Genomic DNA, 15,564 nt, shown 5'->3' with positions numbered 1-15,564 from the left:
GCTTGAGGATAATGTGTGAATGAAAACCGAAATCAAAACCACTTGTCCCTAATTCACCATTCTTCACAAGTCAGTTTTCCTGGTTCTTTAAGAGCAATGGGAGAGAATACGACAGATCTTTCACTGGACACTAAGAAGCACCACAATGAGGTTATGTCTAGGCATTTACAGTAGACTTCCTTTTTTTGTTGCTTTTTGTGGTATTTTATTAAGTAAACTTCCTTTTACAGCAAGCCATTCTAATCTCCCCACAAATCTACATTTACTTCCATCCTCACCCCCAAATAAAAGCCATCTCACACTTGTCTCCAGAGAGTAACTACAAAGGGTTAAACAAAATCCACCCTGACAATACTAGAAACAGTTCTCTCTCTCCTGTGTGTTGGTTCACTGCTCCACAGGGCATAGCAGATGTTGTGTCTGGTAGTAAGAAGGGCCCAGGAGGTGTGGGCTGTCAATCACTTGTTTGTTGTTGTTGTTTTTTTTTTTTTTCTTTTTTTTCCTAACTACAGGCTAGCCATGGATGTGAAGCCCAGCTAAAACAATCTGCCTCAGCTGGGGTGTGTGAGGTATCAATAACCCTTGGCAGAGGTGTCGAGAGCCTTGCTGGAACTGAACTACCCTGCTGACCAGATGCTTAGCAAGTTAACAGGATCACACTGAGCTTTCACCACTTTTCCAACACAACAATTAACACAACTGGAAAATCACTGCATAGATATTCTGAAAAAGAATCTCACCAAAGTTGCCTTCTATGGAACAGAGGCAAATAAATACTGGTCCACTTTGGGAAGAGGAGTATTTTGAAGTTGCAAGTTGGGGCGGATGATTTGGCTAAACTGAGATGAAATTGCAAGACAGAACTCTTATCAAAAGTATCTTCCCAGTACATTCATATGAATAATTTCTGAGTGCACTGAAACTACATTCAGTTCTGCCCTTACAAACACTGCTGTTTTATCTTTGGGAATAACAGGGTCTAACACAATTCCTCAAAAGAGATCAAGACCAAATTTGGTTTAAGAATATAAATATGCAACATAAATACGCAAGGTTTTGCAGAAGTGAGTGAATCAGCATCAGTATGTAGATTATAAGAGCATATTCAGAAATTACTCACTAAACAACATTTAGATATCTCTAAAATTTTTTAAAAATCAAGCAAATTACTCGATTAGAAGAAAAATCTCCCCACTTAAAAGACTGTATATAAAATTGGTATCTTTTCTGACCCGAATATATTTCGGGTTTGTTTTTTCAAGTTATATTACTTTAAGATTACTCCCTATACCTTCATTCATAATTCCATGAGATAGCAATTATATACTTTTTTCTAGAAAGATAGAGTATGTACTGTTTCTGGAAAATTCACTGTATGCAGGAAAACATGAATATTAGCTTTAAACAATTTAATGTTGTTTGTCTTTGCTTTGAAATTCAATAATGCTATCAGCCTGTAAGACCTCTTAGAGCTGAGCATTTCACACAGTGAAAGCTGCTTTCTGTGACAAAAGCACAGCAGCTGTGGCTCCCGCAGATACCCTTAAAGACAGATATAATAAAACACTGGGAGGGAGTAGGTCGACACAGGAGCATGAAATGGACGAGATGAAGCCCCTTTGTCACAGCCAAACAGGCTATAAAGTTACTATAGTAACATACAGTATTAAACTCCAGGTGGATTGACTTAATCTTCCTTAAACAAAAAATAAAGGTTAACAAAAACCAAACCAATAATGATTACAATCACTCTACCCAAATATTTTTCAAGAATTTGTTATTTCTGGTTGAGTCTGGATAGATGAGGAACAGACTACACCAGTTCACATTCTGATTTGAAGAGCTAATCCCAGAAGTTCAGGGTGAGGGAGGGGAAATGCAGTTTTAAAATATTTTAGATAAATCCAATGACTTGAGTAGCAAGAAAGTCAAAGTGACAATGAAGGAACGATTAGATTATGTAGATTCTCGAGCCCAGGTTTTTCTACACTCATCACGTTTTTGTCAAATGGTGTGATTTTAAGTGCTGAATACCTCTGGTACTAAATTCATTGATAATTCAGCAGCCTTTCTAACTTTGGTTGAAGAGTTTCAGACTCCATCTGTTTTAGTTTGCATTCTCAGAAATAAAAGAATGACTTAAGATATAAGGTACAGTGACTATAAAATAAGAGATAGGGACCTGGTCTGTGGAACTTGAGACAAAAACGTAAAAATATTAAAAAGACAAGAAGACGAAAAATCACAAATTGAGTCCAATTTTAAAATTTCATAAAGGAAGTCAGTCTAAGTAGTTAGAAGACATAATAACCTCTCAGGGTAGATGTCAAGTCCTGCTTCCTCCTTGCAGGAATAGTACTTACTGTTACTATTTTGCTGTGATCACCGAGTGATTCATCTATAATCCCTCACACACTTTTCTGAAGGATAACCATCACACACTTTTCATTCTACCCAAACTGCCTCCTGCACATACACACAATCTTATTCTGCTTTGTTTTAGTAAATGCCCAGTTTTTGTGGCTCTCTTTTCAAATGTTACATTTCATGTCTTTAATATAGATGAAAACTTACAGTGATAAATAAACCTTCACATGCAGACGTTTGCATTTTGGATTAATCCAAGGATTACTTGAAATGCTCTTTACGAATTCGGCTCTCTTGACGTGAAAGAGTTAAGAAACTTTCTCTGAATCTTAATTTATGCCAGGGAGTTAGGCACCAGGGCAAGTTGGACTCCATATGAATATTTTTAGTAGGATTTAGCTAACAGTGTGAGACATACTTTTCATGGATTAAGTTTGGGTAAACAACCTTTGTCTAGACAGCCCAAATGTCACAGGTATTGGTGCTCATTTTAAGTGGTAACTTCTTTGCAAATAATTGCAAAGTTGCATTTTGTTCTTTGTACTGATATTTTATGAATTACAGTTTTCAACTGTGTCAAGAGCTGAATGTATACTCACAAGTGGCCGTTTTAGTCATCCACCTCCTTCCTGGTCACTCTTATTTGACAACATGGGAACAATTAGGTTTAGACTTCATTCTTAGATTTATGATGTGATTGCTGAGGACTGCTTAAGATTCCTCATAGTATTAATATGCAGAAAAGAGATGTAGAAAGGAAGAGCTGATGGATAGCAGACTTCTGGGGAAACCAAAGAACAGAATTAGAGTTAAAAGATGCAGAACCACAGTCATTGTAGAAAGAAGTAAGAACATTTATTTATTATAAGTAGAGATATTCATTCATTAAACTTCTTTGACATATCCATGCATATAAGAAATATGACATTTTCAGAACTAGAATAGAACTATATGATTTTTCACAGCTGAATTAAACTTATTCAACTTCCTTGTAACTTACAACTAAAGATATTTGATATGAAATGTTTTCTTTTATTAATTTAAAAACCATAGAACCTTTACTAGTTATGCTTTGATTCATCAATAAAGCATTTACTATTTATCTTATTATATTGTTGAAGAGTCATAAGAATGGAGAAAAATAACAAGTCCTGAACATGTCAGCATTCAAACTAACATGTAGACTCTAATATTCAAATCACAGTGGTAATTCACATCTACCTAGAGGTGTAATATTTTGAGGGTTGCACAAAACTGTCTGTAGGAATAGCTTAGTGTGCCCTCAAATTTGACTCATTTTGAAATTGGTGCTTCACACTTGCTTTGAGTTTTTCATAGATTCTAAAATTCTAGGAAAGGAAAAAATATGATTTATTTATTTTCTATAAAATAGTAAATTCAAATTTCATGTATATTGAAAGAACACTTTCAAATTATTGACAGTAAGTTCTGACAAATCTAATTCTATAATGTGATAGAAGTTATACAAATAGGAGTAATATCATCTCTTTTTAGGCATATAATTTCATTTTCTAAAGGGAAACACACTTAAAGTTTTACTACAGGATAAAGTTTCAGCTTGTACATAAAAACATTCTATTATTTATGCATGCAACTTTGAATTTTTCATTATTTTAATTTTGTTAAAGACAACGTGTCATCTGAGGTTGCAATTTATTGTACTGGTTGATAACATCAAAACCCTCCTCCCCTCAAAAAAAAAAAAAAAAAAAAAGGAATATAAGGGATATGGGTTCCACAGCAGCTATCATTGCATTAAATATTGTCTTAGATGAGAATGGGTCACTGACATCCTCTTCATATACTGCATAATCTGTTATTTCTTTTTTTCTTATTTTCCTTTCAGTATGCAGTCTGCATTTTACCAAAAGGGCTGGGGTTCCAACTAGTAATTAAAAACCAGGGCTCTAATAACTTGACAAATATTGTGGATTTGCTCCATGGTATAAGTTGCTCACAGAGAAAGAAAAAACTAAGTGAATTTTTGAACGATAAACTAATTTAATTCATAGAAATTCACATCATGGGTAATAGTTCATACAGAGCATTTGTGCCATCTTCATTCAAAGAAGGAAACAAGGAAAGAAGACGCAACGAGTCATGTTTTTAGTGCTACCAGCTGGAGAGTGTGTCAGACTTTTAAAATTGCTGTAATTTTCACCTCAGGCATCCCAAAGCACTCAGCAAACCATCCAGGATGAAATCCACAACAATCTCTAAACTCCAGCACCCTCCTCTCAAACCCTGCAGGTTATCTCAAACTCCGCCAGACTCTACAGGCATCTTCAACAACTTGGCTCTGATCTCACTGAGCATTCCATCAGAATAACAGAGCCACCCTCATTGGATTCCCTATTGGAACAGCAAAGAAGCATCAGAAACAAATGACAAAAGCCAATAAGATAATTTACGTACAGAACAGTGTTTTAATGACCCTGTAGATGGCACCCCAAGTTCCCTAACTGCAAAAGAAATGATGTGAACTGGAGGTTCTAGTCAGCTGAAGAGCAAAGAGAATCCTTACATGGTCACATGTATGCTCTGTGTGATAGATAATCTTGCGAACGTGCAGCAGGGAATGGTTAAATAAGCTTTGTTACTGTGTTAATAACATTTAGGAAGGCCAGTAATAATCACAGAGTTTTTCTTATAAGTTTTTTTTTTAATGTGTATTTATTTTTGAGAGAGAGAGAGAGAGAGAGAGAGAGAGAGAGAGAGAGAAAACAGGGTAGGGGTAGAGAGAGAGGGAGACACAGAATCCAAAGCAGGCTTCAGGCTCCGAGCTGTCAGCACAGAGCCCTACGCGAGGCTTGAACCCAAGAGCCCTGGGATCATGATCTGAGCTAAACCCACTGAGCCACCCACGCATCCCATAGTTTTTCAAGAAACATGCCTCTCTGAAGGCTGCTGCTATTCTTTAAGTTTGTCCACCTCACAACGTTCACAAGGCTCATGATGGAAATTGTAACTCTCATTGTATTAATTTTCTTTCTTATCCCCCAAAACAGAAATGAGGTTTGCAATGATTTTTGTATAAATATTGAGCCAAAATCATTCAGTGAGGAAGTTGTGTCCTAGATACTTACAACAGCTACATTAACATTTGTTTTAGTGGCATGAATGGAGATACTCTAAAGTTTTTTAAGAAATTTTGTTAATTTGCTAATGACTTTTAGCACTATTCTATTTTTTAATCTCTCAAAATGTGAAGATTTAAAAATAAGTATCAGCCATCTTAACAGCCATCACATTAAAAAAGATACACTAAGTGTTTTCTCTCTATGAGTCATAGAACCTCTACTGCAGTTTGCCTTTAACAGTCAGTAAATATTAATGATATAAAACTTCTCCAAAAATACATAAAAATAGTAGGATAATAATTTCTGAATGAAATCTGAAGCCCCAATTGCTTAGCCATGTTTGCACTATATACAATCAATTATCCCAAATATTACATGTAATTTATAATATATTAATAGCTTGTTAGAATGTGAACCCCATGGGGACAGGGACTGTGTATGTTTTGTTCATTCCTTCATCTTCAGAGATTTAAATAGGGGCTGGCACATAGTAGATATTTGGCATTTATTGAATAAATAAGCAAATGATGAAATTACTGAATTTAACATAATTTTCTGAAGCCGCCTAAATATATGGAAAAGAACCATTTATTACACATTTCAATAGAGTTAAACTGAAATCCACTTTAGAAAATAGGTTTAAGTGCTTGGTTCTCCTTAAGGAGTGTAGAATTCGTAGTAAGGGTACACAAAATTTGTAATCATTATTTATAAGTTAATGCTTTCTTTGAATATGTGTCACAAGGTGAGTGTCAAAGGAAAATCCAGAGAAAAACCACTTTAAAAAAGTACATTTACTTGCAAAAGTAATATGTGTATAGGGAAGTCTTCTGAAAAACTGGCTTCTTGAGCACAGTTGGAAGCAGCTGTGTAAAGGGAAACAAACACCCAAACAGAAGGTTACTAAGGTGGAAGAAAAACAGTTGGTTTCTCAAATGATTATCTTATTTTCAAGGGTCTTCACCTATCTGTAGGTGTCAGGTGCTGCAGAGTCAGGATTAATTTTGTTTGCTGGCAAGTTGGCCACTTTGGGGAGAGGACTAAAGTCTATCGATTTGGAGGAATGGTACTAGACAGAGGTTCTTGTTTTGTTTGTTTTACTTTATCCCATAATGCAAAGGTGTTTGTTTTTGATTGTCTATGTACTTCGTTTTCATTCTGACTGAGCTATGATATGCTGAGTCATAATGCAGGCAGGGCAAGATGTCAATTTTGTTTTTTCACTCGAGTTTTTTTGTGACCAGGAAATAAATTATTTAAAATGTATTTATTGTAGGCCTCACATAAGTGTATTTAGACTATCTGTTCTCAGTATCCTAGAAATTTTGAATCTACCCTGCCTGCCCTCTCTATTATATTATCATATAGTATTTTATCATTCCTATTATAAGATGAACAGAAATAAATATTATAATAGCTATGAATTAAAGTATCATTTTTTAGTAATGCTATTGTAATAATCAACTTGAAATTATATTTTATTATTTGGTCCATCAAGAAAAGGATTTAAGAAGTGCCTACCTGAGTTCAAGGCTCATCTAGCCCATTTAATAAGTGTTTGTTAAATGAACAAAATTTCATAGAATGCTTCTAATAGAAATGTATTAGAGTAGCAACTTCCAGAAGATAGGATTATTTCAAGGAATTTAATAGGAATACTTACTCAAGGACATTCTTCCACATAGAGTTTTCACCACTCAAGATATTGACTGATGAGATATCCAGGAATAAGGAAGCCCTACTAAGCTGATACTAGAAGTTTCCACTGAGGTTGTAATGACAAGTCCTCAGAAAAAACTAGCAAACCAAACAGAGGAAGAAATGTGTATCACAGAGCATCTTAATGCTCAAAGGAAATTGTGTGACAGTCTTGGATTTAGCCTTCCTAGAGACATTTGAAAATACACTTTTCATGGAGTGTTTCAACTAAAGTTGCCTTCTTTGTTTTGCATCAATTTATTTGTAAAAAATAATTCTTTATGCAGCAGAAAGTAAGTGGTAAGTGGATGTGTGTAGGAAGAGAGCCTTGCGATGATTATATTTGTTTAAGATCAAATACCATATCAGCCAGTGAATTTATCATAAACTCTGTTTCTGAGCTTTTACATTAAAAAGCTATCAACTTTTTGGGCAAAGTTGGATGAAAGGCAAATAAGACCACTAAAGGAAACTATTTTAATGCATACGGAAGAGAAAATTCCTGTTTTTGTGAAGAGAACCAGTGGTCATCCTTTCAAACAGACCAGAGTACTTAGGTTGTAAAGGTCAGAAGTCTCATTGTCATACCAAGACTGATAATGGAAAGTTATGGAGGCAATTTTTGGTTGTCACGCTAATTGAGGCACATTTGGCATTTTATTGAATAGAAGCTATGAATGCTAGAAAACCTGCGAAAAATAGCCCTGAGTCCCACACAAGTTTTTAATGTTTTGCCAAGATATTTATAAAGATGTGAATGGTACCTAGAACCTACATCAGTTTTTATTTATTTTTAATTTTTTAAATCTATTTATTTTTGAGAGAGAGAGAGAGAGAGAGAGAGCACAGGGGAGGAAGAGAGGGAGAGGGAGACACAGAATCCAAAGCAGGTTCCAGGCTCTGAGCTGTCAGCACACAGCCCAACATGTAGCTCAAACTCATGACCTGCAAGTTCATTACCTGAATGGAAGTTGAAAGCTTAACCGACTGAGCCACCCATGCGCACCTTATTTTATTTAAAAAAGTGGGGGTTTTTTTGTTTTTGTTTTTTTTAATTTTTAACCTTTATTTATTTTTGAGACAGAGAGAGACAGAGTATGAATGGGGGAGGGTCAGAGAGAGGGAGACACAGAATCTGAAACAGGCTCCAGGCTCTGAGCTGTCAGCACAGAGCCCGACACGGGGCTCGAACTCAGACTGCGATATCACAACCTGAGCCGAAGTCGGATGCTTAACCAACTGAGCCACCCAGGCGCCCCTAAAAAAAGTGTTTTTAATGTTTATTGTTGAGAGGGACAGAGTACAAGCAGGGGAGTGGCAGAGAGAGACAGAGGGAGACATAGAATCCCGAAGCAGGCTCCAGGCTCTGAGCTGTCAGCATACAGCCTGACGCAGGGCTCTAACTCACAAACCATGAGATCATGACCTGAAATGAAGTTGAATGCTTAACCAACTGAGCAGCCAGGCACCCCTCCTTATTTTATTTTATTTTTTTTATATTTATTTTATCTTTGAGAGAGAGACACAGCTTGAGTTGCAGACGAGCAGAGAGATGAAGACAGAACCTGAAGCAGGCTCCAGGCTCCCAGCTGTGAGCTGTTAGCACTGAGCCCGAAGACAGGGCTCGAACTCACAAGCAGTGAGATCGTGACCTGAGCTGAAGTCAGACACACTTAACCGACTGAGCCGCCCCTCTATATCAGTTTTTAAAAGAAACTCAAGCTGTTATTTGTATAGTTTTAACATAATAGGAACTTGCCAGATATTGGGCCATTATATAAAATGATGGAAGTATGCCCTTCATTTATTCCAGACTGATAAAAGTCAGTTACCATTTCACAACATATTTCATACCTAGGGCAATGCTGCTCATATTGCATTGCTGCTATAACACATTTGAATGAGTCTACCTTTCGTAGTTGTTGCTTTCCATACATACATAGGAGCAGGCATATGGCCACCAACCACTGATAGAGCCTTACAGAGATGTAACTTAAAGGAATGCGGAGAGACTGACTCTCAGCATAGCTGAAATAATGTGCTATCATGTACTTCTTAATCTACATTCCAATATAGGTATAGCGATAGAAGAACATGCTCCCAGAATACAGTTTATTGTAGTGCCTGGTGCTCTGATGGTTTCACCAAAAAGACTCTGGCTCTTTTCTGGCTTTTTGCTATTGTATCCCCTCCAGCATTTCTCTTTTCTATCTACTATTCTGGAGCAGAGTTGAGACTCATGTTCCTGTTTTCATTGCCTGTCAGCTTTCCTCCTCTAGCAATTTATATAAGCTGTCTCACTGCTTCTTATCCAAGTGCAGGAAATACTTGAAGAGGAAGACAGCATTAATGGCCAACTGAATCTTCAGCAGAACCTTCCTGAATATATGTTGCCTAAGTTTGCATGTGTTCCTAAGAAAAAATGTGCCAGTCAAAATATTAACCACCATCACATTGAATGCAATTAAGTTTTCATATTTTAAGAAACATCTTCCTAGTCTTCATTATATTGTATGTATAACGCAATATAACAATGCATGTAAATTACTGAGCACCGGACCTAGTATAAAGCAAAAGCTTTGTCAATTATTGTTATTATTCTTATTAGTATCAACCATCTCTTGTTGTTCGACTACATATTTAAGATAAAATCACCCTGCAACTTGATGCGTATCATCTCTTAGTTCTGGCAAGTGTCATAAGGAAATGAAAGTTGTTTTAGAAGAAGAACGATAATATTTGTAGGTTTTAGTCATGAATGGTTGTTATAATAAAGTGGGGATCAAAACTACATATATGTTTTAGGTAGTATTAGCTTCTTTAATTCTTAAGATAAACTTTTAAATTCTTTCCTCTGTATATAAAAAGACAAAGCAAGTTTTCAAAGCACCCAAACTTGTTTCTAAATTGTATATATGGACTACATGATAAAGATTTACAAAACACTGTAGAAGAAATGCAAACTATAATGTGATGGGTTTTTATCTTAGAGTAAGGGTTTGGTTCTGGTTTTGATTTTTTTCTTAATTTATAGTGTGATTCAGAGACTTGCCAATATATTTTTTTCTTTTTGTAATAGTCAGCCTTCTTGGTGACAAATGGCCCTGACTAACAAAGCATTTGTCAGCATCGGCAATGGGTAAGTTAAAGTTCTCTTTTACACTAATGTAGCGCAAGAGACACCATATAATTAGGACTGCTTGTTAGCCTAATCGGTGTGCACAAATAGACTTTTCTTTATTGAAACATCTTTGGTGAGACCTTTAAATGACCCTTAAACTTAATACACATCTAATTTATTGTGAGATTTCTCAAAAATAACTGAAGTGATTTCAAGATATTCCCAATCAAAATTCTTTCTGGATAAGAGTATCAATTATATCTGGAATTATCCATGGCCAGATGTGGCCCACTATTGTACATAGGGGCTCAGAAAGACTCAGAATTTTGGAGTCACCCTTTTCCAGGAGACTGACATCACTTAAGTATAAACAGATCATTGCCTCCTTGACCACAGGCTATTGCTACAATATGAAACTATGAGAGTTTTGAAAGGGAGTTGTGGGAAAGTACAATAAATAAATAAGCAAAATTTCCCACATCCTGCTGAGAATCTGACAAATGGAATCAATGATTTTCAAGGTCTCTGCAGGCCCTGAAAGTCTGTAATTGTGCTTCTGAATTCCTGGAATTTTGGAATTCTTGGAAGTTTTCCATGTCACAAAATGGCGTTTTAATATGCTTTTAAAAGAGGACTCGTTAATGATCGGTGATAAAAACATGGAAAAATTGTGTTTCGTATAGGTAACTTCCCCAAAGGGTAAAAAAAAATTCAAAGGAAAATTTGCTCATCAATTCAAACATATACACTGCATTTGGGGCAAAAAAATTCCCCTTTAAACAAAGATGAAAATATAATTGAGATTATTTCCTCATAATACTTTTTAACTATTTTTGACCAATGGTGGTATTTGAATAGTATGCTATATTTTTCCTTCACTTGTCGCAAAATTAAATTCAAGTTTCAGTCCACTTTTCATCATATTCATTTCCCATTTGTAAGAGTTAAGAGCTGCTATATCAAGCAGTTTTCATAATGAGGATGTCCTTAAAATATGAATTATATTCATCTGTCATGGAATAAACATTAATTTTTTAATTGGTATCTACTCATTATATCTCTTATAAGATCACTCTGTTGTGTGGATTATATCTGCCAAATTTTCTATAATTTTTGATTATTTAACAATACATAGTGTAAAGACAGTGAGAGTGGTTTTTGTGGCCAACATATTAACTGTTCATTTAATAACGACAATAACTTAAAATCTTGATTTGCTTTATAATTTACGAGTCAGTTTTATATTTGTAATATCACTTTAAAAATTTGTCACCTTAAGGAATGGATTTTTTTCTCAAATTAATAAGATTCTTATGTCAAGAAAACTGCCAATTTTCTGAGTCCAATTCAGGATTTTTTTCCAAATGCATTAAATTATTTAGAACAAGTCAATTTTAAATTAAATAGAAAACTCTGCAGAATGAATCACAGGTTCTCTCCTTCTATACATATTAAACTTTTGCCCTTTTTGAAGACTACTTCCATCATTAAAAATATGTCTTATGTGGAATCTCTTTCGGTATCAGGGCAGGAGAAGATTTTTATAAAACTTTTTACCACATTAATGATGTTTGTAAAATGAAAGAGAAAAGAAAAATGAACCTGGTCACTACTAGCTTAAGATTCTTGTTTTCAGTTTAGCATAATGCATACAGATCAAAAAGAAAATCATAATAAATTAGCTTTAGAAGTATACTCTGCAAGAATTCTTAGTTCAAGTGTTAGTGGATTATGTCTATTCTGTAACATTTAACAACAAAAACATGGTGCAGTATTTTGTTGATTATGCCAAAGCAAGGGTTTTGAGAAATCACTGGCTTTTTCATATCTTTAAAGCTTGCCCTATTCGTGGGAAGGGGAAAACAAGAAAGGAAACATTTGCAAAAAAGCCACTTTGGTAATATCTGAGACAACACCATTCTTATTTCCCTGGGATTTTATTTCATTCTTGTAGGCTTAACATCTCACTGCATGAACAAAGAAAATATCATGTGAAAAGGGCTTCAGGCTAGCTACTTCCAAAAGGATTCAACCTTCCAAGTGCTATCAATATCATCCATACACCCACACAGTTAGCACTTTTGAATACATTTACTGAAAACCATTAATAAAGCAACAATCTTAGTCTGGTTCTTAACCATGTGTCACAGTGAAATAAGTTCATGTAAATCTGTGAACTGCACGACAATGATCAAATTAACAGTCATTTCAAGAAAAAATGCCCCTCAGGCTGAAAAATAATTAGTAGTCTCTCACTATCTTTTCCTCCTAATAAAAATCACGATATTATTGTTGACTGTGCTAATAAAACACCTCCCGTGACCCTGATGCAGCTTGATGTAAAATGTAAGGACTGTTCTATTGTGCAGTCTCACACATGTTTTATTAAACATTTCCATTTGGCTCTTCATCTGGGAACACAAGGGCCCATAGAAGCTGAAGAACTTTTGTCACAGTGTAATGTGACTCTCACTTGTTTATTGCTGCACTTAATAAAACACCCACTTTGAAATTCATTACCTTTGAAATTTAACTTTTAACTGCATAAACTGAATATTCAGAGTTTTGGGTATGAGCAGGAATAAGAGCAAGGGGACAGAAAAAACAAACAGGGGAAATCCATTTAGTGCATAAAGCAGCCCCAGGTTGGCACATACATTGCCATAAACATCAAGTCTGGGATTTTGATTTTTAGAAAAACATTGTATTGAGAAAGTCATAATGGTCACAGGTTGCTCAGCATATTTTCCTTTTGGTTATTTATATCCACTCCACAACTACTTCTTGAATGCTTCTGTACAAAAGAGCACTGCAGGGTTACAAAAAAGATATATAAGTCCTGTCCTCAAGGAGCTTATAAAAAATATGACAAATTGGATTTCGGTGCAGAACTGGATGATGAGCTAATGTTGGTTATTGATGCTTCCAAAATACAAACTGAGGATGAAATGTCAACTATCTTTATTTTTTTTTTAATTTTTTTTTCAACGTTTTTTATTTATTTTTGGGACAGAGAGAGACAGAGCATGAACGGGGGAGGGGCAGAGAGAGAGGGAGACACAGAAGCGGAAACAGGCTCCAGGCTCCGAGCCATCAGCCCAGAGCCTGACGCGGGGCTCGAAATCACGGACCGCGAGATCGTGACCTGGCTGAAGTCGGACGCTTAACCGACTGCGCCACCCAGGCGCCCCAAAATGTCAACTATCTTTAAAAAACAAAACAAGATAGAGAAACCTGACAAAGTCAGTGAATTAGTGAATCAGAACGTTGGACAGCACCTGTATGTTGCTATCACAAATCGGGAGAAACCTGGTTTCAGAAATCAACACAATTCAACAAAGGTTTTTGAACATGGCAACGAGAGCATGATATCGTCATTTCCCTCGAGTAGTTTGGAGTCCGGTGAAAGAAAATTCATGACCATAACTAATTATTATACAAACCAGGATATGGAAAGGTGTTCAGGTGACCATTTACTCTATAGCAGAATGTTTTTATTAGACTTTTATAAATTCTTAGAACTATACCTTTGAAGTAATGAATAATACATATGTTCCATGGAAAAAGCTGGGCATCCCAGGGACACATAATTTTAAGGTAATTTCTAATTTTTAAATACTATTAGAACACACATATAAGTTGACAACAGATACTGAGCAATTAGAGAGAACACATATTGAGCTTACAGGAAATATTACAAGAGTATATGAGAAAAAAATTTGCAAAAGCAAAGGAAGTTTTGTTTTGCTTAATTTCTATTATGGAAGGGGCATCTCAGCACTCCTCTAAACTCCCTTTTCTCAAAGTGTGCTCCATGGAATACTCTGTTAAAAAATGTTCTGAAGGTCCAGTAAGTTTGGAAATACTTGGTTATGCCAGGTTAAATATCTTTAAGGACTTTGATGTGATCGCATGGATCGTGAATCTCTAAGACAGAATGTTCCTTTCATAGAACATCTTAGGGACTATAATTCAGTAGAACAAATCTTGGGCATGCTGTAGATGACAACAAGAGCAAACTCGCAGGCCCCATTCCTGCAACGTGGGGTCTACAGGTCTGGATTTTTAACACACTCTCCAGGTGATTTCAGGGTAACTTCCTGGCATCATACCTTGGACTGATATTTGAGAGTTTCTGATGCTAAAGCTAAAACTTTGTATTTATTTATTTTTTAAATGTTTATTTATTTATTCTTTGAGAGAGTGAGAACATGAGCAGGGGAGGGGCAGAGAGAGAGGGATGGAGGGAACCTCAAGCAGGCTCCGCACTGACAGCATGAGACTGATGCATGGCTTGATCCCATGAACTGTGAGATTATGACCTGAGCCGAAATCAAGAGTCTGACGGTTAAATGACCGAGCCACCCAGGTGCCTCTAAAGCTTCGCATTTAGGTATTACAAGTGAAGTAAGGTTCACAAATACTAGTTTCAGTATGATGGTAGATGTTAAAACACTGTTTCAGAAAGCTTCTCGATGGGCAGAAGAAAAGAAGTGCTTCCAGAAACTGTCTTCTGTTGAAAGAGGAAAAATTTTCCATTACTTGAGTTCTGCTCTCCTTTGCATCATAACAGTGTTGACACTTGGGAGAGAATAAGGAAGGAATTCCTGAATGTAACCTAGTGTTCAAGAGATCTGGCTGGTTATGTTTAGCACAATTATCATCTCCCCTGCTCATTGTTGCTTGCAGCATAGGCTTTTGAAATCCATTCATTTATTTTTACAAAGCAAAGTCACCTTCTATCTCTCTTCTTTTCCTGGGCTGTAAGTAGCCAAGTGCTCATTAAAGTGAAGCAAGAGGAAGGGAGGTATATCATTGCCTTAGATATTACAAGGTGCTTGATGTCCAAATATTAACCATGCCACCCTGCGTCACTTCTACTTTATAAGATACACAAGCTGTTTTGATAAACTGTTTCTGCTCTTTGAGCCTTGCAACTTAAGGTCCATCAGGGAGCAAGCCCACAAAGGTGATAAAGAAAAGCAGATGGAACTGTCAAAGAAGGCCAAAGGCAAGAAGCAAAAGAAAAAATGTGTATTTTCTGGAAAAGTCAAGTCCATAAATTAAATTGTTCTTATCTACTGCTCTCCCAAAAGATGTGATTTTTGTGACCAACGTTGTCCACAGCATGTAAGATGGTACAGGCACTGATCTTTCTAAAAAGAGCGAGCGTTAACGCCACTACCATTAGGATGATCCTATCAAAGAATTGTGGGGAAAAGAAGTGTAATTGTCTTAACAGTTAGAGTCTTCCATTCTTCTTCTCACATTCTATAT

At 36.0% G+C, this 15,564-nt stretch overlaps 1 long non-coding RNA gene across 1 annotated transcript in view; it reads right to left on the bottom strand.

Moving 5' to 3' along the window:
- The window catches only part of LOC131514586 (uncharacterized), a 167,438-nt gene that overhangs the window by 115,390 nt on the left and 36,484 nt on the right, over window positions 1-15,564 (bottom strand). The window lies entirely within an intron of this gene.

The sequence above is a fragment of the Neofelis nebulosa genome, chromosome 6 (genome assembly GCF_028018385.1).
Source record: "Neofelis nebulosa isolate mNeoNeb1 chromosome 6, mNeoNeb1.pri, whole genome shotgun sequence".
In the NCBI taxonomy this organism is placed as follows: Eukaryota; Metazoa; Chordata; class Mammalia; order Carnivora; family Felidae; genus Neofelis; species Neofelis nebulosa.
The sequence above is the reverse complement of the archived record's forward strand: the minus strand, read 5'-3'. Positions and strand labels throughout refer to the sequence as shown.